The following is a 24,872-nucleotide window of genomic DNA, read 5'->3' on the forward strand; positions in this document are numbered from 1 at the left end:
ACCAAACTAATTAACCACCAAAACCATATAAATCAACAACAAAATCACGCACGTACCTACAATCCTCATTGGAGACGGGCGTACGTTCTTCTTCGTCCACCCGCAATCTCCGCCTCCCAAATCAAAGCTTGCCACTATTGCCAATGGCATATCTGCCTAACAATCCGCCAACCCTCTCGCAAAATCACAAAGACAAGGTATTTCGCCACCAATGCACCAAGAACGAAAAGCACAAATCAACATGTTGATTACTGAACTAAAATATGCATCAGATCGACATGTTGATTGGACCTTTGAATGTCCTCGTAGACCTCCAAATTTGTGGCATGTGATGTGAGATAGTCTGATATGTCTACCAAAACCAACATAATGCAAGATCCAAAACGAAACATTTTTGTTTGTTGTTGTTCCCCACAAAGAAATGAACATGCGTGCAGGCAACAGGACCACCCGCTAATGGCCATTTATTCTATCGTGTTAACAAGATGGCCCTGACCAGAAGCTTCCATGCCTACATGCTGTAGAACCAGAACCATGCCCTGAGCTCCCCATGGCGTAACGTGTGCAGGGGGCCTATCCTATTCCTTGCATGCAAGCGGAGACCGGGGGCGACCACGGCGGCTGGAGTATCATGTTTACGTGTTCAGATCAAGTTATGAACCTAGAATTGGAAGTATCAATCAACAACAATCTTGGCATTCGTCCATGTATACCTGCGCGTAGGTGCGGACGAACCGGGCCTTGCCATCTTGGAGGCATGACTGAAGCTTGGATCTGCGCGTAGGCGCAGAGTGTCTGGTGTGTGGAATCCAGCGGAGAGAGAGGCACAAAAGTAGGAGGCGAGGAAGACGAGCCAAGGGAGGCAGGACCACGCCGAGACGCGCCGAAGGCGAGGGAGGCGTAACATGTCATCTGCGCAGATCCGCATAGGTAATCGCCACAGTGGGGGCCGCCGTCGTCGATCGGCATGCCCAAGTGGAGCCCGACGAGCGCGCTTGCTTGCTGCACGAGTCATGGGGCGGCGACTTCCAGGCGCGTGAGGCGAGCGGCAGTGTCCAGGTGATCGAGACTTGCCTGCTCCCTTCCCATGCTCCCATCCGTGCTCCCATCTCATCCTATGGCTGTCTTATTTCCTTTTTCCTTTCTAATATAATCATCTTCCTCCTGATTTTAAGGGGGTGGAGTCGGGTCTTATTTTGGTCCAATCAAATCAAGTCACGTATGCGGGAGCACGGATGGACGCACGTGAAGGGAGCAGGCAAGTCTCGTCCGATCGAGGCCGGGTGGGCGTGGGAAGCAGCAGAGGACACGGCGTGGGTTGATTTGCGTGATTATGGAGAGGTCTGTAAAGGAAGGTGCAAAAATGAGAAGGGGGAAAATCAAAAGAGGAGTGGTTTTAGGAAGAAAACCGGTTGGAAGGGGCGAAATCGTGGTAAGGGAGGAGGATGGAAGGCGGGGCGTAAACAAGGTAGGTTGGACGAAGGCTGGACGGGACGCGGTCAGTCGGCAGGAAAAGGAACCTTATTTTTTAAGTATAGTAGAGAAGTAGAGATATACTCCTTGATGCTTTTTTTTAGAGGACCTTGATCCTTATTATTATTTTTGAACGATTAGTTTTTTTTTTGCAGGTATTTTTGAACGATTTCAAGATTGCCTCGTTGTCCTTGATTCTTATTCTGTTATTTCTGACTTCTGAGTGACCACTGCCTGCTCTAGAAAAAGATTTAAATTACGACGCCATCCAAAGAACAGGCAGTATTCTCGTTACAAGTCACGTGGAAATCAGGTATGCAGTTATTATACAGACATTTCCTACGGACAAAGTGACAATAGTAGGAAAATCCGGCTGGCTATTGTTCGCCTTCCACTAGAGCTTCTTTTATTCAGGTTCGCGCACATAATCATTGTTTTAAGAGTAGTGGCGAATTAGGCAAGGTCGTTGATTCCAAGTATTATTAACACGTCAGCCGGAATGAGTATGAGCGATGTATTAAAATCTTATATTATGAGACAGATGAAGTACTTGACAAACATCAATTTTATCAAACCGATACTGATGTATCATTCACGTTGGCATAATTTGGCCTCGTTTGCATCGTGTTTCGCTTTCACGCGAATCACCTTCATTCTTTTCTCCATTCATTTGAACCAAGCTCATGAATAGTGTCAAATATTTGATAAGTTTTGTCTCCACTTTTTCTTTCAACCAAAGTGGCCCTCAAAATTGAGGATTTTAACAGGAATATTGTAGACGTTTTAAGGATGAGTAATATATAAGAGATACCAGACCCATCTCTCTTTATTTCTCGCGCCAGCAACTCCATGCCTCGGAGACCTAGTCTCTACAAACTAGAGCGCGTTCATCGCGGGGCAAAGCATCCACGACAATTTTCTCCTGGTTCAGCAAACCGCGAGGCTGCTTCACAACTTCAAAGCACCGTGTGTCCTTCTTGAAACCCTCCGGCACATTGGGTTTGGCCACTGCTGGTGCGAATGTATCTCTATTCTCCTCACCACGGCATCCACCTGAGTCCTCATCAATGGCAACCTCGGGCCGCCGATATCTCATGCGCAAGGTCTATGTCAGGGTGACCCTGTTTCCCCCATTCTCTTCGCCTGGTCATCGACAAGCTAAATTCGATGTTACAACATGACACGAATACGGGCATCCTCAAGAGACTCACCACATGGCACGTGGCGTCCGACATCTCCATGTTCGCGAGCTAGACACCATCAAGGATCTCCTCCAGCTGTTCGGCAGTGCCTCTGGTCTCCGCACCAACTTCCTAAAATGCTCTGCTTCGCCAATCCGGTTCTACAATGATGAGCTTGCCACCATCAGGTCCTCTCTTGCCTGCCCGATTGTGGGGTTTTCCCATCAAATACCTCGGCTTGTCTGGCTTGCCGCTCTCAATCTGGAAGGCTTTGGCTTCCGCGCTCCTCCCGCTCGTCGACAAGCTAGTGAAGAAGCTCGCAACTTGGAAAGCTTCCCTTCTTTCCCGCAGGGAGCGCTTTGCCCTTGTCCGACATGTGCTTACGGCTTTGCCACTCCATATGCTGCTCGCGTTGGTCCTAAACCCCTGATCCTCAAAAAAATAAACAGGATGATCTGTGACTTCTTATGGCATGCCAACAAAGATGTGCATGCCGGATCATGCATCTTCTCCTGGCAGAAGGCTTACCAGGCCTTGCAGCTTGCTGGGCTCGGCGTTTGTGATCTTCACCGCATCGGCATCGTGTTGCGTACGCGCTAGCTATGGCTCCAAGCCACTGACCCCGAGCGCGTCTGGAAGAACCTCCACCTTCCTTCCGACCATGAAACTTTTGAACATTTTAGAGCCTCAACAGCGTGGAAGCTTGGTGATGACAACACATGCAGATTCTGGCACGATCACTGGCTCCAGGGCAGTCCATCTCCGAGATCGCGCCAACCGTGCTAACCCATACCCCACGTTAGCGCCGGAATAGGAGACTCGTCCATGAGGCCCTCACGGATCGTTGCTGGATCGTAGACATCCATGACAACCTTAACCCCGCGGCAATCCTCAAGTACGTGGAGCCATGGAGGCGTCTTTAGGGGATCACCCTTTGTAGCGAGCCGGACCGGCTTTCTTGGAAATGGACCGCTCATGACACTTACACTGTGAGCTCTGCCTATAGAATGCAGTTCATCGGCGCAACTACCTCGCCCCATTGGCACATCATTTGGAAATCTTGGGCCCCCACCAATGCGAATATCTTCCTGTGGCTGGCCTCCCTCGACCGCTGTTGGACTGCCGACATCGAGCAATACACAACCTCCCGCATGACCCCACCTGCAAGATGTGCGACTAGGAGAACGAACCCTACATCATCTGCTCATGAGATGTGTCTTCTCCCGCACCATCTAGCATGAGGTCTTGTCCTGGTGTCACATGACCATGCAACCCTCGGAAGGTACACTCAACTTATTCGAGTGGTGGTCGTCCACCACATCTAGCGTGCCAACTTGCCTTCACAAGGGTCTTTGCACTATGATCATCCTCACGGCTTGGGCCATTTGGAAGCACCGGAATGCGACACTCTTCAACGCCGCCACCCCATCCCCCACCAAGCTTCTCGACGACATCAAGCTGGAAGCTACACTACGGGCTAGAGCCGACGCCAAAGGGCTCGAAAGAACAATCCCTGTAACCTGAACCTTAGCTAGTGGAGGCTGAGCAACCTCCCTGTGGCACCCCGGCTCAGAGCAACCGGTTTACCTTGCATTGCCAGCCCAGAGATCAAGTCTTCTGGCAACACACAACAACATGGTACCGAAACAACCGCTTTATTGATGCTAGCGGAAACATAAGTCTGATATTACATCAAGATAAGAGGCCAAGCGGCACACACGGTGTAGCTGAACAGTATGTACATTATTTAATGAACATGAAGGGGCCTCGATCACATAAACTACGTGGCAGCAGAATAACGATGAAGTGGAACTCCATAGCACAGGGACACCAACGTGGACACGATTCTAGACGCAGGAATCTCTCCGATTCAATACGACTTGCCTGAAAGCTGACATGACACGCCAGGTTAATACATTGAATGTACTTGCAAGCTCACAACAAACATAAGCACAATGACAAACAATATCATGACAATTAATCAGATTAATGCAATGCAAGTAATGCTACTAATGCGATGAAACCAACATGTGCACCAAGTCCCTCAGACTCGCTTACCAGACGGGTTACCATTGTTACCGAACGGTGATCATACCCGGATCACAACTAAAGCCAACCACTTACGATCATCACATGATCCACCAATCATCATAAAACCAGTGCCAACAATAAATATTTAATGTGCAAGATTAATTATAATTGTTGATCCATGGTGTGACTTACTACCGAGTTGTGTCCATAACGAGGACGCGGCTATCGATAGATTAAATACACTCTACAGAGGTAGTGCACTTTACCCACACCACAGAACCCATGGCCTCGCACTCCCATTCGGATGGACCAACAATGTTCCGACGAAACCCTTCCCTTTGCCATGACACTCTTCCGGCCACTCCGACCAACTGCCTCTCAGGGCTAAGTCATGGGTGGCCCCATGCCTACCAAAGGCATCTTCTGCCACCGTCGTGGCAAAACGGTCCCAAACAGGGACAAGGTACCATAAAAACAACAAGCACACAAGGTTATGTCTGCTTACCGGGCCAGGGTACCGCACACCCATAACCTTCCCTCGTTGGAGGCACCGGTAAGAGGCACGACAAAGGACCGAATCAAGACCCCCCATAAGGTAAATGTGGTTGCACTAAGAAAAACCCGATTTAGTGGCACCATGACTTGATCAACGGTATATTCAAGTTGGATTATTATCAGGTTTAAGTTGAAAAATAAACTCACTCCAAGTCATACGATGCCATGATCATGCACTATTCGACATGCAAAACATGCCACTTATAAGAACGGATCAACATTATCAAAATAACTTTCTTGCACTACTCATCAATAAACCTTGCTAATTTTTCTACACTATTTATTATCATGCATCATTTTGATTAACTCGTCATTTATATGAAAACTCCAATTATCAAAAAGAAACTACCATTATTAATCAAAGCACTTTCATTAAGCAAAAACTTTACTCTACTTGATTAAACTAGTTCATGCAATCAACAAGTAGTTAAAACAAGCATACCAAGCATGACAAAGTAACTAATCATTAAACCATAATTATTTAACTACTCTAAATGCATGAAAAGTAGCTCATATTCAAGTAGGAAAATCATAGATATTGATATGACACCATCCAAATGTCATCGTAGCTTGCCTTAGTGCAGAGAAGGTTCGCACTCCTCCTAGATAGCTTCAAGACAAGTCTCTTCCTCTGAAAATATTTAAAAACGACAAAACAAAATATCAAGAACCACTCTAAAAATCACCAAAAAATCTAGGCAGCAAGGAAAAATCCACACTTTAGTGTGCTGCTAGAGCTTTCTACAACAAACACAATGCAAAAACAATCAACTCATTTGGACTTATAGGCTAGGAGATATCAACGGTCCAAGTTCTGGTCAAAATATACGTATATATTTGAAATAACAGAAAACCTGGGGGGGGGGTGACGTCGATGGCGTAAAGCCAGAAGACGCCTCCACTCGTACCGCTTCGGGTGCGAGTGGAGAGGCTGACACTAGGCCCCACTAGTCAGGAGAGAGGAGAGGGGGAGAGAAACAAAGTGCGGCGGCGCTTCGCCGGAGCTTACGCCGGTGAGGAGGGGTCCTTGGGCAAAACTAGAGGGCTAGAATTTAAGAGGGGGCTATGGCGCACCTGCCTGTACCCGTGGCACGTCGAGAGATGGCCGGAGCTGCTTGCAATCAACCTCACAAGCGGCGGCGGCTGTCGGGACTTGCCGGAGAGGAAGAAGGCGACAGCGAGGGGCGGTTCCAGGGGCTCTACGACTTCCAGGCGTCACTAGAGGATCCTAGGGACGCGCCTGAGTGGTTGGTTGGGCTCTAGGAGCTCGGGGACGGGGTGGCTAGGCTGCGGGGGTCGCTGGCAAGCTCAGGTCGGGCACGGTGGCCAGGGGCCTGCCCAGCCAGGCTGCGGCTGTGCTGCGTGTTCGTGGAGGTTGGGTGGTGCGGTGTGTAGCTTCAGGACGGAGAGGAGGGCTCAATTTATAGCCGGAGGGGCAAGGGGGCAACGTGTCGCCGTCAGAGCTCTCTCGAATCCGGCGAGAGGAGACGAGGGGCATCAATGAGGGGTTGGGAGGCTCAGCGATCACGCGGAGGCTATCCACGCTCGCGGACAAGCACATGGAGGAGGGGGAGAAGAAGACAGGGGCACGGGTGCACTATGGCTTTTGGCCGGGACGCGCCTGTGCTCGCTGCAGCGTCTCCGGCATCGGTGAGCGCCAGGGAGGGGTCAAGGGTGAAGAGACGAGGGTGGTGGCGAGGTGCGGTAGTCATCGGCGAGCTCTAGCTTGAGTACACGCCGAACAGAGGCCCTGGCGCGACGCAGAGCGCGTCGAACACATGCCAGGCCCCGTGTCCACACGCGGTCACCACACTGGCATGGTCAAAACGATGCCCACACGCGGCCAAACCTTGTCTGGGCTAAAGTCCACACAGTGTTTAGTCTAGGAAAGGTGAAGACTCGAAGCCAGGCCGACCAGATGTGACTCTAGCTTGCTGGCAAGTTTCTGGACAGAAACTTGGTTGCCAAGTTTGGAGGGCTTCTAGAAGGCCATTAGGGCTGATCTCCTGGGGTTAAGGGTTACTTAGGAGGGTAACTAGGATCAAGAAAGATCAGCTCCAAAAGATCAAGGAAAAATACACTTGTTGTACAAAGTGCATTTTTGGGCCAGAAGAGAAATGATTTTCTGTAGCAAAAATATTACAAAAAGTCATGCAATATTTTTTCTCAGGGAAGTAGGCCAAGGTTCAAAGAAAATTCAGGAATTATCTCAAGATTTTTGGAGCAATAAAAATTGGGGTTGCTTTGGAGCACTAGTTTCTGAAATGAGTTTTCAGAAGGAAAATGAATATTTTTCCTTTATGAAAAATATTCAATGGGCCATTCTAGGGTTTTTGAGAGAAATGAGGTTGGATGAGAGGCAGATGGGTCACTTCGGTGAAAGTCAAGGGCATGCCCAAGTGATAAGTCCATTTGAATTGATTCCAAAAACTCAAATCCAAGGCAAAGGCAAATCAAGTCTGGAAAAAGAGAGAAGGCAAAAACCAGGCTGTCACAAACCTCCTCCACTTAGGATGAATCTCATCCTCGAGATTCGGTTGCTAGGGAAAATAGTTCCGGGTGAGCAGTCCTTAAAAATTCCTCTCTTTCCCAGGTTGCCTCTTCCTCGGTATGGTGTTCCCATTGAACCTTGAAAAACCTGATTACTTTGTTGCGAGTGACTCTTTCTGTCTCATCCAATATTCTAACTGGTCTTTCCTCATATGTCAGATCCTTAGCCAGTTCTATCTCTGCCATATCAGTCCTTTTCTCCAGTAGCGAGATACATCTTCTTAGCTGGGAGACATGAAACACATTGTGTACCTCTAACAGTTCTGGTGGCAATTCCAATTGATAAGCAATTGTTCCAACTCTGGTCATGTCTGGGAATGGGCCAATATATCTGGGAACCAACTTGCCTCGGGTATGAAACCTCTTAACTCCTTTCATAGGGGTGACTCGGAGATACACGTGTTCTCCGGGTTCGAAACTGACCTGTCGATGTTTTGCATCATAGTAACTCTTCTATCATGACTTGGCCAACTACAGTCTATCATTAGATCAGTTCCTTGACTTGCTTCTGAGCTTCCATCATTAGATCAGTTCCAAAGATACAACTGTCTCCGGTTTGAGACCAGTTTAGGGGAGTGCGGCACTTACGGCCATACAGAGCTTCATAGGGTGACATTTTCAAACTGGTCTAGAAACTGTTGTTGTAGGAAAACTTGGCGTACGGCAGACAGTCTTCCCACTTAGGTACTTGGGACAATGCACATGCTCGGAGAATATCCTCGAGTATTTGATTTACTCGCTCAGTCTGTCCATCTGTCTGTGGATGATGAGTTGTGCTGTATTTCAGGGCAGTCCCCAAGGCTTGATGTAGACGAGACCAGAAGGCTGAAGTGAAGAGAGATCCTCTGTCTGAGGTGATGGTTTTTGGCACTCCATGCAAACTGACGATCCTGGACACATATAACTTTGCAAGTTGATCGGCACGGTAAGTGGTCCGGATGGGCAGAAAGTGAGCTACCTTGGTTAAGGTATCCACTATGACCCATATTGCGTCATTCCCCCAGTGTGCCTTTGGTAAACCGGTGATGATGTCCATGCAGACATTGTCCCATTTCCATTGTGATACGAGTAAGGGTTGAAGGAGTCCGGTGGGATTCTGATGTTCCGCCTTTACCATGTTGCATATATCACAACAAGCCACAAAGTAAGCGATGTCTTTCTTCATTCCATCCCACCAGAATACCTGACGAAGATCTTCGTACATTTTGGTGCCACCTGGGTGAATTGAGTAAGAAGATTTGTGTGCCTCTGACAATATCTTCTTTTTCAGACTTTCTTGGTTGGGTACGCAAATCCTTCCTCGAAACCTTAGCATACCTTGTTGATTCTTAGAGAAATCCTTCATCTGTTTGGCATATAATTGTAGGGATTCATCATTTGCTTGAGCGCTGCGAATTTCTTCCTCGAGAGTAGGAGCCATTTCCAGTATGCTGGCCATACTGGCATCCACTATTACCAAATTGAGATGAGCCATTTCTTCATAGAGTTCGGAAGGCAAAGAATCCATTAGAGCATTCAGGCTGACGGGTTTGCGGCCGAGGGCATCGGCCACCACATTAGCTTTACCTAGGTGATACTTTATCCCGAGGTCATAATCCTTAACCAACTCAAGCCATCTTCGCTGATGGAGGTTTAAATCTGGTTGAGTGAATATATACTTGAGACTCTTGTGGTCTGTAAATATTTGACACCTCTTTCCAATAAGATAGTGTCTCCAAACCTTCAGCATGCACCACCGCGGGCAATTCGAAGTCATGAGTTGGATAATTTCCTTCGTGAAGCTGTAGTTGTCGAGATGCATAGGCCACAACCTTGCCAAATTGCATGAGTACACATCCAAGTCCTTTCTGGGATGCGTTGTAGTAGACATCAAAACCGCGGTAGATGTCAGGAAGAGTCAATACTGGCGCGGATGTCAGTCTGGTTTTTAACTCGTTGAAGCTCCTTTCGCAGTCCTTAGTGTTGGGGAATGTAGCAATAATTCAAAATTTTCTACGCATCACCAAGATTAGTCTATGGAGATTCTAGCAACAAGAGAGGGAGAGGATGAGTGTATCTTCATACCCTTGAAGATCGCGATGCGGAAGCGTTACAAGAACAAGGTTGGTGGAATCGTACACGCAGCGATTCAGATCGCGGTCGATTCCGATCTAAGCGCCGAACGGACGGCGCCTCCGCGTTCACCACACGTACAGCCCGGGGACGTCTCCTCCTTCTTGATCCATCAAGGGGAGAGGAGAAGTTGAGGGAGAGCTCCGGCAGCACGACGGCGTGGTGGTGGAGCTTGCAGTTCTCCGGCAGGGCTTTGCCAAGCACTACCGAGGAGGAGGTGGAGTTGGACAGGGGGAGGGCTGCGCCATGGGCAAGGGGTGAATCTCCCATGCGCCTCCCCACTATATATAGGGGTGGAGGGGGCTGGTTTCTTGCCCTCCAAGTCCATTGGGGCGTTGGCAAAGGTGGGAGGAAAGAAATCCCATCGTTTCCTTCCCCAACGATTGGTATCCCCCCTTTTTAGGGATCTTGATCTTATCCCTTCGGGATATGATTTTATTCCTTATAAGGGGGATCTTGGTGCGCCTTGACCAGGGGTGTGGGGCCTTGCCCCCACTACACACGTTCATGTGGGTCCTTCCATGCAGGTGGGCCCCACTCCGGAACCTTCTAGAACCTTCCCGGTACAATAACGAAAAATCCTGAACATTTTCCGCTGGCCAAAATAGGACTTCCCATATATAAATCTTTACCTTTGGACCATTCTGGAACTCCTCGTAACGTCTGGGATCTCATCCATAATCTTGACCACTAGTTACTAAGGATAACCTTGACCGCTGTCCTGTGATCCATTCCTGGATCACACTTGTACCCCTTGACTGACTCATGGCAAGGCACACTTTAGGTGCGGTACACAGCATAGCATACTGTGGAGCCTACGTCTAAAGCATAGGGGACGACCTTCGTACTTTCTCTCCCTTCTGCATGGTCAGGTCTTGAGTCTTACTCAATACTCACACCTTATAACACAGCCAAGAACTCCTTTGCCGATCTAGTTTGAACTCCCTCAAAATCTTGTCATGGTGCGTACTCATGTGAAAGTACTATCAAGCGATTTTGATCTATCCTTATAGATCTTGATGCTCAATGTTCAAGTAGCTTAATCCAGGTTTTCCATTGAAAAATACTTTCCAAATAACCCTATATGCTTCCAGAAATTCTACATCATTTCCGATCAACAATATGTCAACAACATATACTCATCAGAAATGCTATAGTGCTCCCACTCACTTCTTTGGAAATACAAGTTTCTCATAAACTTTGTATAAACCCAAAATCTTTGAACATATCATCAAAGCGTATATTCCAACTCCGAGATGCTTACTCCAGTCCTTAGAAGAATTGCTGGAGCTTTGCATACTTGTTAGCATCTTTTAAGATTGACAAAACCTTCTGGTTGTATCACATACAACCTTTCCTCAAAAAATCATTGAGGAAACAATGTTTTGACATCCTATCCGCAAGATTTCATAAATAATGCAGGAACTGCTAATATAATTTCAACAGACTCTTAGCATCGCTACGAGTGAGAAAGTCTCATCGTAGTCAACTCCTTGAACTTGTCAGAAAACATCTTAGCGACAAGTCGAGCTTTCTTAATGGTGACACTTACCATCATTGTCCGTCTTCCCTTTTAAAATCCATCTGTACCCAACAGCCTTAAGACCATCAAGTAGTTCTTCCAAAGTCTACACTTTGTTTTATACATGGATCCTCTCTCGGATTTTATGGCCTCGAGCCATTTGTCGGAATCCGGGCCCACCATCGCTTCTCCATAGCTCGTAGGTTCATTGTTTTCTAGCAACATGACCTCCAAGACAGGATTACAGTACCACTCCGAAGCAGTACACGTCCTTGTCGACCTACGAGGTTTGGTAGTGACTTGATCGAAAGTTTCATGATCACTATCATCAGCTTCCACTTCAACTGGTGTAGGCGCCACAGGAACAACATCCTATGCCCTGCTACAGATTGGTTGAAGTGATGGTTCAATAACCTCATCAAGTCTCCACCATCCTCCCACTCAATTCTTTCAAGAGAAACTTTTCCTCGAGAAAGGACCCGTTTCTAGAAACAATCACTTTTGCTTCCGGGTCTGAAATAGGAGGTATACCCAACTGTTTTGGGTGTCCTATGAAGATGAATTTATCCGCTTTGGGTTTGAGCTTATTAGGCTAAAACATTTCCACATAAGCTTCGCAGCCCCAAACTTTTAAGAAATGACAGCTTAGGTTTCTCTAAACCATAGTTCATACGATGTCATCTGAACGGAATTACGTGGTGCCCTATTTGAAGTGAATGCGGTTGTCTCTAATGCCTAACCCATAAACGATAGTGGTAATTCGATAAGAGACATCATGGTATGCACCATATCCAATAGGGTGCAACTATTATGTTCGGACACACCATCACACTATGGTGTTCCACGCGGTATTAGTTGTGAAACAATTTCCACAATGTCTTAATTGTATACCTAACTCATTACTCAGATACTCATCTCTATGATCATATCATAGACATTTTATCCTCTTGTCACGACGATCTTCAACTTCACTCTGAAATTACTTGAACCTTTCAATAATTCAGACTTGTGTTTCATCAAGTAAATATACTCAACATCTACTCAAATCTTCTGTGAAGTAAGAACATAACGATATCCACTGCGTGCCTCAGCACTCATTGGACTGCACACATCAAAATGTATTACTTCCAACAAGTTGCTTTCTTGTTCCATCTTACTGAAAACGAGGTTTTTCAGTCATCTTGCCCATGTGGTATGATTTGCATGTCTCAAGTGATTCAAAATCAAGTGAGTCCAAATGATCCATCTTCATGGAGTTTCTTCATGCGTACATACTAATAGACATGGTTCGCATGTCTCAAACTTTTCAAAAAATGAGTGAGTCCAAAAGATCCATCAACATGGAGCTTCTTCATGCGTTTTCTACCAATATGACTCAAATGGCAGTGCCACAAGTAGGTGGTACTATCATTACTATCTTATATCTTTTGGCATGAACATGTGTATCACTACAATCGAGATTCAATAAACCATCCATTTTAGGTGCAAGACCATTGTAGGTATTATTCAAATAAACAGAGTAACCATTATTCTCCTTAAATGAACAACCGTATTGCGATAAACATAATCCAATCATGTCTATGCTCAACACAAACACCAACTAACAATTATTTAGGTTTAACACCAATCCTGATGGTAGAGGGAGCGTGCGATGTTTGATAACATCAACCGTGGAAATACTTCCAACACATATCGTCACCTCGCCTTCATCTAGTCTCCTTTATTCCGTAGCCTTTTATTTTGAGTTACTAACACTTAGCAACCGAACCGGTATCTATTACCCCCGTGCTACTAGGAGTACTAGTAAAGTACACATTAACATAATGTATATCCAATATACTTCTGTCGACCTTGCCAGCCTTATCATCTACAAAGTATCTAGGGTAGTTCTGCTTCAGTGACCGTTCCCCTCATTACAGAAGCACTTAGTCTCGGGTTTGGGTTCAAATTTTGGGTTTCTTCACTAGAGCAGCAACTGATTTGCCGTTTCATGAAGTATCCCTTCTTGCCCTTGCCCTTCTTGAAACTAGTGGTTTCACTAACCATCAACAATTGATGCTCCTTCTTGATTTCTACTTTCGCGGTGTCAAACATCGCGAATAGCTCAAGGATCATCATATCTATCCCTGATATGTTATAGTTCATCACGAAGCTCTAGTAGCTTGGTGGCAATGACTTTCGAGAACCATCACTATCTCTTATGGAAGATTAACTCCCACTTGATTCAAGTGATTGTAGTACTCAGACGATGTGAGCACATGCTCAATGATTGAGCTTTTTTTTCCTAGTTTGCAGGCTTAAGAAACTCGTCAGAGGTCTCATACTTCTTGACATGGGCACGAGCCTAAAATCCCAATTTCAGCCCTTTGAACATCTCATATGTTCCGCGACATTTCGAAATCGTCTTCGGCGCCTCAATTCTAAACGTTTAACATTACTAAACTATCACATAGAAATCAAAACGTGTATGTCAGATGTTCGCAACATCCACAGACGATGTTCGAGGTTCAGCACACGGAGCGGTGCATTAAGGACATAAGCCTTCTGCGTAGCAATGAGGACAATCCTTAGTTAACGGACCTAGTCCGCATAATTGCTACAAACATCTTTCAACTAAATTTTCTCTAGGAACATATCTAAAACAGTAGAACTAAAGCGCAAGTTACGACATAATTTGCAAAGAACTTTTGACTATGTTCATGATAATTAAGTTCATCTAATTTAATGAACTCCCACTCGGATGGACATCCCTCTAGTCATCTAAGTGATACATGATCCGAGTCAACTAGGCCGTGTCCGATCATCACGTGAGACGGACTAGTCATCATCGGTGAACATCTTCATGTTGATCGTATCTGCTATACGACTCATGTTCGACCTTTCGGTCTCTTGTGTTCCGAGGCCATGTCTGTACATGCTAGGCTTGTCAAGTCAACCTAAGTGTTTTGCTTGTGTAAATCTGGCTTACACCCGTTGTATTCGAGCGTTAGAATCTATCACACCCGATCATCATGTGGTGCTTCGAAACAACGAACCTTCGCAACGGTGCACAGTTAGGGGGAACACTTTCTTGAAATTTTAGTGAGGGATCATCTTATTTATGCTACCGTCGTTGTAAGCAAATAAGATGTAAAAACATGATAAACATCACATGCAATCAAATAGTGACATGATATGGCCAATATCATTTTGCTCCTTTTGATCTCCATCTTTGGGGCGTCATGATCATCATCGTCGCCGGCATGACACCATGATCTCCATCATCATGATCTCCATCATCATGTCTTCAGGAAGTTATCTCGCCAACTATTACTTCTATTAGTAAGGCTAACGGTTTAGCAATAAAGTAAAGTAATTACATGGCGTTATTCAATGACACGCAGGTCATACAATAAATTAAGACAACTCCTATGGCTCCTGCCGGTTGTCATACTCATCGACATGCAAGTCATGATTCCTATTGCAAGAACATGATCAATCTCATACATCACATATATATCATTCATCAAATCCTTTTGGCCATATCACATCACACGGCATATGCTGCAAGAACAAGTTAGACGCCCTCTAATTGTTGTTGCAAGTTTTTACGTGGCTGCTATAGGTTTCTAGCAAGAATGTTTCTTACCTACGCCAAAACCACAACGTGATATGCCAATTGCTATTTACCCTTCATAAGGACCCTTTTAATCGAATCCGATACGACTAAAGTGGGAGAGACAGACACCCGCTAGCCACCTTATGCAACTAGTGCATGTCAGTCGGTGGAACCTATCTCACGTAAGCATACGTGTAAGGTCGGTCCAAGCCACTTCAACCCACGATGCCGCCAAATCAAGATAAGACTATTAACGACAAGTAAATTGACAAAATCGACGCCCACAACAACTTGTGTTCTACTCGTGCATAGAAACTACGCATAGACCTAGCTCATGATGCCACTATTGGGGATCGTTGCAGAAATTAAAAAATTTCTACACATCACCAAGATCAATCTATGGAGAGACTAGCAATGAGAGAGAGGGGAGTGCATCTTCATACCCTTGAAGATCGCGATGCAAAAGCGTTACAAGAATGCAGATAGGGAGTCGTACTCGCGGTGATTCAAATCGCGAAAGATCCGATCTAGCGCCGAACGGACGGTGCCTCCGCGTTCAACACACGTACAGCCTGGGGACGTCTCCTCCTTCTTGATCCAGCAAGGGGAGAGGAGAAGTTGATGGAGAGCTCCGGCAGCACGACGGCGTGGTGGTGGAGCTTGCAGTTCTCCGGCAGGGCTTCGCCAAGCACTACTAAGGAGGAGGTGGAGTTGGAGAGGGGGAGGGTTGCGCCAGGGGCAAGGGATGATGCTCCCATGCGCCTCCCCACTATATATAGGGGTGGAGGGGGATGGTTTCTTGGCCTCCAAGTCCATTGGGGTGTTGGCAAAGGTGGAAGGAAAGAAATCCCATCATTTCCTTCCCCACCGATTGTTATCCCCCCTTTTTAGGGATCTTGATCTTATCTCTTCGGGATATGATCAGGGGGGGTCTTGGTGCGCCTTGACCAGGGATGTGGGGCCTTGCCCCCATAACCCACGTTCATGTGGGTCCCCTCATGCAGGTGGGCCCCACTCCGGAACCTTCTAGAACCTTCCCGGTACAATACCGAAAAATCCCGAACATTTTCCGGTGGCCAAAATAGGACTTCCCATATATAAATCTTTACCTCCCGACCATTCCGGGACTCCGAACAACATTCGGTAACTGCACACTAATTCCCATAACAACTCTAGCATCACCGAACCTTAAGTGTGTAGACCCTACGGGTTCGAGAATCATGCAGACATGACCGAGATAGCTCTCTGGGCAATAACCAACAACGGGATCTGGATACCCATGTTGGCTCCCACATGTTCCACTATGATCTCATCGGATGAACCACGATGTCAAGGATTCAAGCAATCCCGTATACAATTCCCTTTGTCAATCGGTACGTTACTTGCCCGAGATTTGATCGTCGGTATCCCAATACCTTGTTCAATCTCGTTACCGGCAAGTCACTTTACTCGTTCCGTAATGCATGATCCCATGACTAACTACTTAGTCACATTGAGCTCATTATGATGACGCATTACCGAGTGGGCCCAGAGATACCTCTCTGTCACATGGAGTGACAAATCCCAGTCTCGATTCGTGCCAACCCAACAGACACTTTCGGAGATACCCGTAGTGCACCTTTATAGCCACCCAGTTACGTTGTGACGTTTGGCACACCCAAAGCATTCCTACGGTATCCGGGAGTTGCACAATCTCATGGTCTAAGGAAATGATACTTGACATTAGAAAAGCTTTTAGCAAATGTACTACACGATCTTGTGCTATGCTTAGGATTCGGTCTTGTCCATCACATCATTCTCCTAATGATGTCATCCCATTGGGTTTGATCATATCTCGCTTGTGAGAGAGGTTATTAGTCAACGGGTCTAAATCTTTCAGATCCGTGTGTGCTTTACAAATCTCTATGTATTCACACATGTATTACGATTTCCAGTTAATACAATTATAGCATGAACAATAGACAATTATCATGAACAAGGAAATATAATAATAACCATTTTATTATTGCCTCTAGGGCATATTTCCAACAGTCTTCCACTTGCACTAGAGTCAATAATCTAGTTCACATCACTATGTGATTGTAATGGATCCAACACCCATTGGGTTTGATCATATCTCGCTTGTGAGAGAGGTTATTAGTCAACGGGTCTAAATCTTTCAGATCAGTGTGTGCTTTACAAATCTCTATGTCATCTCCTAGATGCAGCTACCACACGCTATTTGGAACTATTCCAAATAACTGCTCTACTATACAAATTCGGTCTACTACTCAGAGTCATCCAGATTAGTGTCAAAGTTTGCATCGACGTAACCCTTTACGACGAACTCTTTTACCACCTCCATAATCGAGAAAATTCCTTAGTCCACTAGTTACTAAGGATAACCTTGACCGCTGTCCTATGATCCATTCCTAGATCACACTTGTACCCCTTGACTGACTCATGGCAAGGCACACTTTAGGTGCAGTACACAACATAGCATACTATGGAGCCTACGTCTAAAGAATAGGGGACGACCTTCGTCCTTTCTCTCTCTTCTGCCGTGGTCAGGTCTTGAGTCTTACTCAATACTCACACCTTATAACACATCCAAGAACTCCTTCGCCGATCTATTTTTAACTCTTTCAAAATCTTGTCACGGTGCGTTCTCATTTGAAAGTACTATCAAGCGATTTTGATCTATCCTTATAGATCTTGATGCTCAATGTTCAAGTAGCTTAATCCAGGTTTTCCATTGAAAAACACTTTTCAAATAACCCTATATGCTTTCCAGAAATTCTACATTATTTTCGATCAACAATATGTCAACAACATATACTCATCAGAAATGCTATAGTGCTCCCACTCACTTCTTTGGAAATACAAGTTTCTCATAAACTTTGTATAAACCGAAAATCTTTGATCATCTCATCAAAGCGTATATTCCAACTCCGAGATGCTTACTCCAGTCCTTAGAAGAATTGCTGGAGCTTTGCATACTTGTTAGCATCTTTTAGGATTGACAAAACCTTCTGGTTGTATCACATACAACCTTTCCTCAAAAAATCATTGAGGAAACAATGTTTTGACATCCTATCTGCAAGATTTCATAAATAATACAGGAACTGCTAATATAATTTCAACAGACTCTTAGCAGCGCTATGAGTGAGAAAGTCTCATCGTAGTCAACTCCTTGAACTTGTCAAAAAACATCTTAGCGACAAGTCGAGCTTTCTTAATGGTGACACTTACCATCATTGTCCGTCTTCCCTTTTAAAATCCATCTGTACCCAACAGCCTTACGACCATCAAGTAGTTCTTCCAAAGTCTACACTTTGTTTTATACATGGATCCTCTCTCGGATTTTATGGCCTCGAGCCATTTGTCGGAATCCGGGCCCACCATCGCTTCTCCACAGCTCGTAGGTTCATTGTTGTCTAGCAACATGACCTCCAAGACAGGATTACCGTACCACTCCGAAGCAGTACGCGTCCTTGTCGACCTACGAGGTTTGGTAGTGACTTTATCTGAAGTTTCATGATCACTATCATCAGCTTCCACTTCAACTGGTGTAGGCGCCATAGGAACAACTTCCCGTGCCCTGCTACAGATTGGTTGAAGTGATCGTTCAATAACCTCATCAAGTCTCCACCATCCTCCCACTCAATTCTTTCAAGAGAAACTTTTCCTCGATAAAGGACCCGTTTCTAGAAACAATCACTTTTGCTTCCGGATCTGAAATAGGAGGTATACCCAGCTGTTTTGGGTGTCCTATGAAGATGCATTTATCCGCTTTGGGTTTGAGCTTATCAGGCTAAAACTTTTCCACATAAGCTTCGCAGCCCCAAACTTTTAAGAAAAGACGGCTTAGGTTTCTCTAAACTATAGTTCATACGCTGTCATCTCAATGGAATTACGTGGTGCCCTATTTGAAGTGAATGCGGTTGTCTCTAATTCCTAACCCATAAACGATAGTGGTAATTCGATAAGAGACATCATGGTATGCACCATATCCAATAGGGTGCAGCTATGATGTTCGGACACACCATCACACTATGGTGTTCTAGGCGGTATTAGTTGTGAAACAATTTCCACAATGTCTTAATTGTATACCTAACTCATACCTCAGATAATCATCTCTATGATCATATCATAGACATTTTATCCTCTTGTCACGATGATCTTCAACTTCACTCAGAAATTACTTGAACCTTTCAATAATTCAGACTTGTGTTTCATCAAGTAAATATACTCAGCATCTACTCAAATCATCTGTGAAGTAAGAACATAACGATATCTACTGCGTGCCTCAGCACTCATTGGACTGCACACACCAAAATGTATTACTTCCAACAAGTTGCTTTCTTGTTCCATCTTACTGAAAACGAGGCTTTTCAGTCATCTTGCCCATGTGGTATGATTTGCATGTCTCAAGTGATTCAAAATCAAGTGAGTCCAAATAATCCATCTTCATGGAGTTTCTTCATGCGTACATACTAATAGACATGGTTCGCATGTCTTTTCAAAAAATGAGTGAGTCCAAAAGATCCATCAACATGGAGCTTCTTCATGCGTTTTATACCAATATGACTCAAATGGCAGTGCCACAAGTAGGTGGTACTATCATTACTATCTTATATCTTTTGGCATGAACATGTGTATCACTATGATCGAGATTCAATAAACCATCCATTTTAGGTGCAAGACCATTGAAGGTATTATTCAAATAAATAGAGTAACCATTATTCTCCTTAAATGAACAACCGTATTGCGATAAACATAATCCAATCATGTCTATGCTCAACGCAAACACCAACTAACAATTATTTAGGTTTAACACCAATCCCGATGGTAGAGGGAGCGTGCGATGTTTGATAACATCAACCTTGGAAACACTTCCAACACATATCGTCACCTCGCCTTCAGCTAGTCTCCGTTTATTCCGTTGCCTTTTATTTTGAGTTACTAACACTTAGCAACCGAACCGGTATCTATTACCCTGGTGCTACCAGGAGTACTAGTAAAGTACACATTAATATAATGTATATCCAATATACTTCTGTCGGCCTTGCCAGCCTTATCATGTACAAAGTATCTTGGGTAGTTCTGCTTCAGTGACCGTTCCCCTCATTACAGAAGCACTTAGTCTCAGGTTTGGGTTCAAACTTTGGGTTTCTTCACTAGAGCAGCAACTGATTTGCCGTTTCATGAAGTATCCCTTCTTGCCCTTGCCCTTCTTGAAACTAGTGGTTTCACTAACCATCAACAATTGATGCTCCTTCTTGATTTCTACTTTCACGATGTCAAACATCGCGAATAGCTCAAGGATCATCATATCTATCCCTGATATGTTATAGTTCATCACGAAGCTCTAGTAGCTTGGTGGCAATGACTTTGGAGAACCATCACTATCTCTTACGGAAGATTAACTCCCACTCGATTCAATTGATTGTAGTACTCAGACAATGATTCAAGTGATTGTAGTACTCAGACAATCTGAGCACATGCTCAACGATTGAGCTTTTTTTCTTTAGCTTGTAGGCTTAAGAAACTCATCAGAGGTCTCATACCTCTTGACATGGGCACGAGCCTGAAATCCCAATTTCAGCCCTTTGAACATCTCATATGTTCTGCAACGTTTCAAAATCATCTTCGGCGCCTCAATTCTAAACCGTTTGACATTACTGAACTATCACGTAGTCATCAAAAGGTGTATGTCAGATGTTCGCAACATCCACAGACGATGTTCGAGGTTCAACACACCGAGCGGTGCATTAAGGACATAAGCCTTCTGCGTAGCAATGAGGACAATCCTTAGTTTACGGACCTAGTCCGCATAATTGCTACAAACATCTTTCAACTAAATTTTCTCTAGGAACATATCTAAAACAGTAGAACTAAAGCACAAGTTACGACATAATTTGCAAAGACCTTTTGACTATGTTCATGATAATTATGTTCATCTAATTTAATAAACTCCCACTCGGATGGACATCCCTGTAGTCATCTAAGTGATACATGATCCGAGTCAACTTGGCCGTGTCCGATCATCACGTGAGACAGACTAGTCATCATCGGTGAACATCTTCATGTTGATCGTATCTGCTACGACTCATGTTCGACCTTTCGGTCTCTTGTGTTCCGAGGCCATGTCTGTACATGCTAGGCTCGTGAAGTCAACCTAAGTGTTTTGCTTGTGTATATCTGGCTTACACCCATTGTATTCGAACGTTAGAATCTATCACACCCGATCATCACGTGGTGCTTCAAAACAAGGAACCTTCGCAACGGTGCACAGTTAGGGGGAACACTTTCTTGAAATTTTAGCGAGGGATCATCTTATTTATGCTACCATCATTCTAAGCAAATAAGATGTAAAAACATGATAAACATCACATGCAATCAAATAGTGACATGATATGGCCAATATCATTTTGCTCCTTTTGATCTCCATCTTCGGGGCGCCATGATCATCATCGTCACCGGCATGACACCATGATCTCCATCATCCTGTCTTCATGAAGTTGTCTCGCCAACTATTCCTTCTACTACTATGTCTAACAATTTAGCAATAAAGTAAAGTAATTACATGGCGTTATTCAATGACACGCAGGTCATACAATAAATTAAGACAACTCCTATGGCTCCTGCCGGTTTTCATACTCATCGTCATGCAAGTCGTGATTCCTATTACAAGAACATGATCAATTTCATACATCACATCATTCATCACATCCTTTTGGCCATATCACATCACATGACATATGCTGCAAGAAAAAGTTAGACGTCCTCTAATTGCTGTTGCAAGTTTTTACGTGGCTGCTATAGGTTTCTAGCAAGAACATTTCTTACCTACGCCAAAACCACAACGTGATATGCCAATTGCTATTTACCCTTCATAAGGACCCTTTTCATCGAATCCGATCCGACTAAAGTGGGAGAGACAGACACCCGCTAGCCACCTTATGCAACTAATGCATGTCAGTTGGTGGAACCTGTCTCACGTAAGCGTATGTGTAAGGTCAGTCCGGGCCGCTTCATCCCACGATGCCGCCGAATCAAGATAAGACTATTAACGGCAAGTAAATTGACAAAATCGACGCCCACAACAACTTGTGTTCTACTCGTGCATAGAAACTACGCATAGACCTAGCTCATGATGCCACTGTTGGGGATCGTTGCAGAAATTAAAAAATTTCTACGCATCACCAAGATCAATCTATGGAGAGACTAGCAACGAGAGAGAGGGGAGTGCATCTTCATACCCTTGAATATCGCGATGCAGAAGCATTACAAGAACGCGGATGAAGGAGTCGTACTTGCAGCGATTCAGATCGCGGTTGACTCTGATTTAAGCGCCGAACAACGGCGCCTCCGTGTTCAACACACGTACAGCCCGGGGACGTCTCCTCCTTCTTGATCCAGCAAGGGGAGAGGAGAAGTTGAAGGAGAGCTCCAGCAGCACGACGGCGTGGTGGTGGAGCTTGCAGTTCTCCGGCAGAGCTTCGCCAAGCACTACTACTACGAAGGAGGTGTTGGGGAGGGAGAGGGCTGCGCCATGGGAAGGGTTCAGCTCCCATGCGCCTCCCCACTATATATAGGGGTGGAGGGGGCTGGTTTCTTGCCCTCCGAGTCCATTGGGGCGGTTGCAAAGGCGGGAGGAAAGAATTCCCATCATTTACTTCCCCACCGATTGTTGTCCCCCTTTTTAGGGATCTTGATCTTATCCCTTCGGGATATGATCTTATTCCTTCTAAGGGGGGATCTTGGTGCCTCTTGACTAGGGGTGTGGGGCCTTGCCCCACTACCCACGTTCATGTGGGCCCCCATGCAGGTGGGCCCACTCCGGAACCTTCTAGAACCTTTCCGGTACAATACCGAAAAATCCCGAACATTTTCCGGTGGCCAAAATAGGACTTCCCATATATAAATCTTTACGTCCGGACCATTCCGGAACTCCTCGTGACGTCCGGGATCTCATACGAGACTCCGAACAACATTCGGTAACTGCACACTAATTCCCATAACAACTCTAGTGTCACCGAACCTTAAGTGTTAGAACCTACGGGTTCGGGAATCATGAAGACATGACCGAGATAGCTCTCTGGCCAATAACCAACAGCAGGATCTGGATACCCATGTTGGCTACCACATTTTCCACGATGATATCATCGGATGAACCACGATGTCAAGGATTCAAGCAATCCCGCATATAATTCCCTTTGTCAATCGGTATGTTACTTGCCCGAGATTCGATCGTCGGTATCCCAATACCTCGTTCAATCTCGTTACCGGCAAGTCACTTTACTCGTTCCATAATGCATGATCCCGTGACTAACTACTTAGTCACATTGAGCTCATTATGATGATGCATTACCGAGTGGGCCGAAAGATACCTCTCCGTCACACGGAGTGACAAATCCCAGTCTCGATTCTTGCCAACCCAACATACACTTTCGGAGATACCCGTAGTGCACCTTTATAGCCACCTAGTTATGTTTTGACGTTTGGCACACCCAAAGCATTCCTACGGTATCCGGGAGTTTCACAATCTCATGCTCTAAGGAAATGATACTTGACATTAGAAAAGCTTTTAGCAAACGAACTACTCGATCTTGTGCTATGCTTAGGATTGGGTCTTGTCCATCACATCATTCTCCTAATGATGTGATCCCGTTATCAATGACATCCTATGTCCATGGTCAGGAAACCATAACCATATATTGATCAATGAACTAGTCAACTGGAGGCTCACTAGGGACATGTTGTGGTCTGTGTATTCACACATGTATTACGGTTTCGAGTTAATATAATTCTAGCATGAACAATAGACAATTATCATGAACAAGGAAATACAATAATAACCTTTTTATTATTGCCTCTAGGGCATATTTCCAACACTTAGTCCATTCAAACTTCTTATCCTTCTTTAGGAGATCTGTCATTGGCTTGGCAATCTTAGAGAATCCTTCGATAAAGCGGCGATAATATCCGGGTAATCCAAGGAAACTCCGAATTTTTGAGACTATCGTGGGTGCAGCCCAATCAAGCACATCTTTCACTTTACTTGGATTGATGGCTATACTTTCAGCTGAGAGAACATCCTCTAAGAATCCAACTTGGTGGAGCAAAAATTCACATTTGCTGAACTTTGCATAAAGCTGACCACCAGTAAGGACCTCTACGGTGATAATTTCCCTCGCTAGACGCCATACTCTCCTAGGTTGTGAAACCAAGGCTATGACCACCAAAAGCTATGGAAATCAAAGCAAATGGAGACCAAAGCTCTGATACCACTTGTAGGACCTTGAAGTATGTCTAGAGGGGGGGGGGTGATTAGACTACTTGACCAATTAAAAACTTAACCTTTTCCCAATTTTAGAGTTTGGCAGATTTTAGCTATATTTGGACAAGTCAAGCAATCATCACACAATTCAAGCAAGCATGCAAAGAGTATATAGGCAGCGGAAATTAAAGCATGCAACTTGCAAGAAAGTAAGGGGAAGGGTTTGGAGGATTCAAACGCAGTTGGAGACACGGATGTTTTTGTCGTGGTTCTGATAGGTGGTGCTATCGTACATCCACGTTGATGGAGACTTCAACCCACGAAGGGTAACGGCTGCGCGAGTCCACGGTGGCCTCCACTCAAGAAGGGTCCACGAAGAAGCAACCTTGTCTATCCCACCATGGCCGTCGCCCACGAAGGACTTGCCTCACTAGCGGTAGATCTTGACGAAGTAGGCGATCTCCTTGCCCTTACAAACTCCTTGGTTCAACTCCACAATCTTGTCGGAGGCTCCCAAGTGACACCTAGCCAATCTAGGAGACACCACTCTCCAAGAAGTAACAAATGGTGCGTTGATGATGAACT

This window comes from Triticum dicoccoides, chromosome 2B (genome assembly GCF_002162155.2).
Source record: "Triticum dicoccoides isolate Atlit2015 ecotype Zavitan chromosome 2B, WEW_v2.0, whole genome shotgun sequence".
Classification (NCBI taxonomy): domain Eukaryota; kingdom Viridiplantae; phylum Streptophyta; class Magnoliopsida; order Poales; family Poaceae; genus Triticum; species Triticum dicoccoides.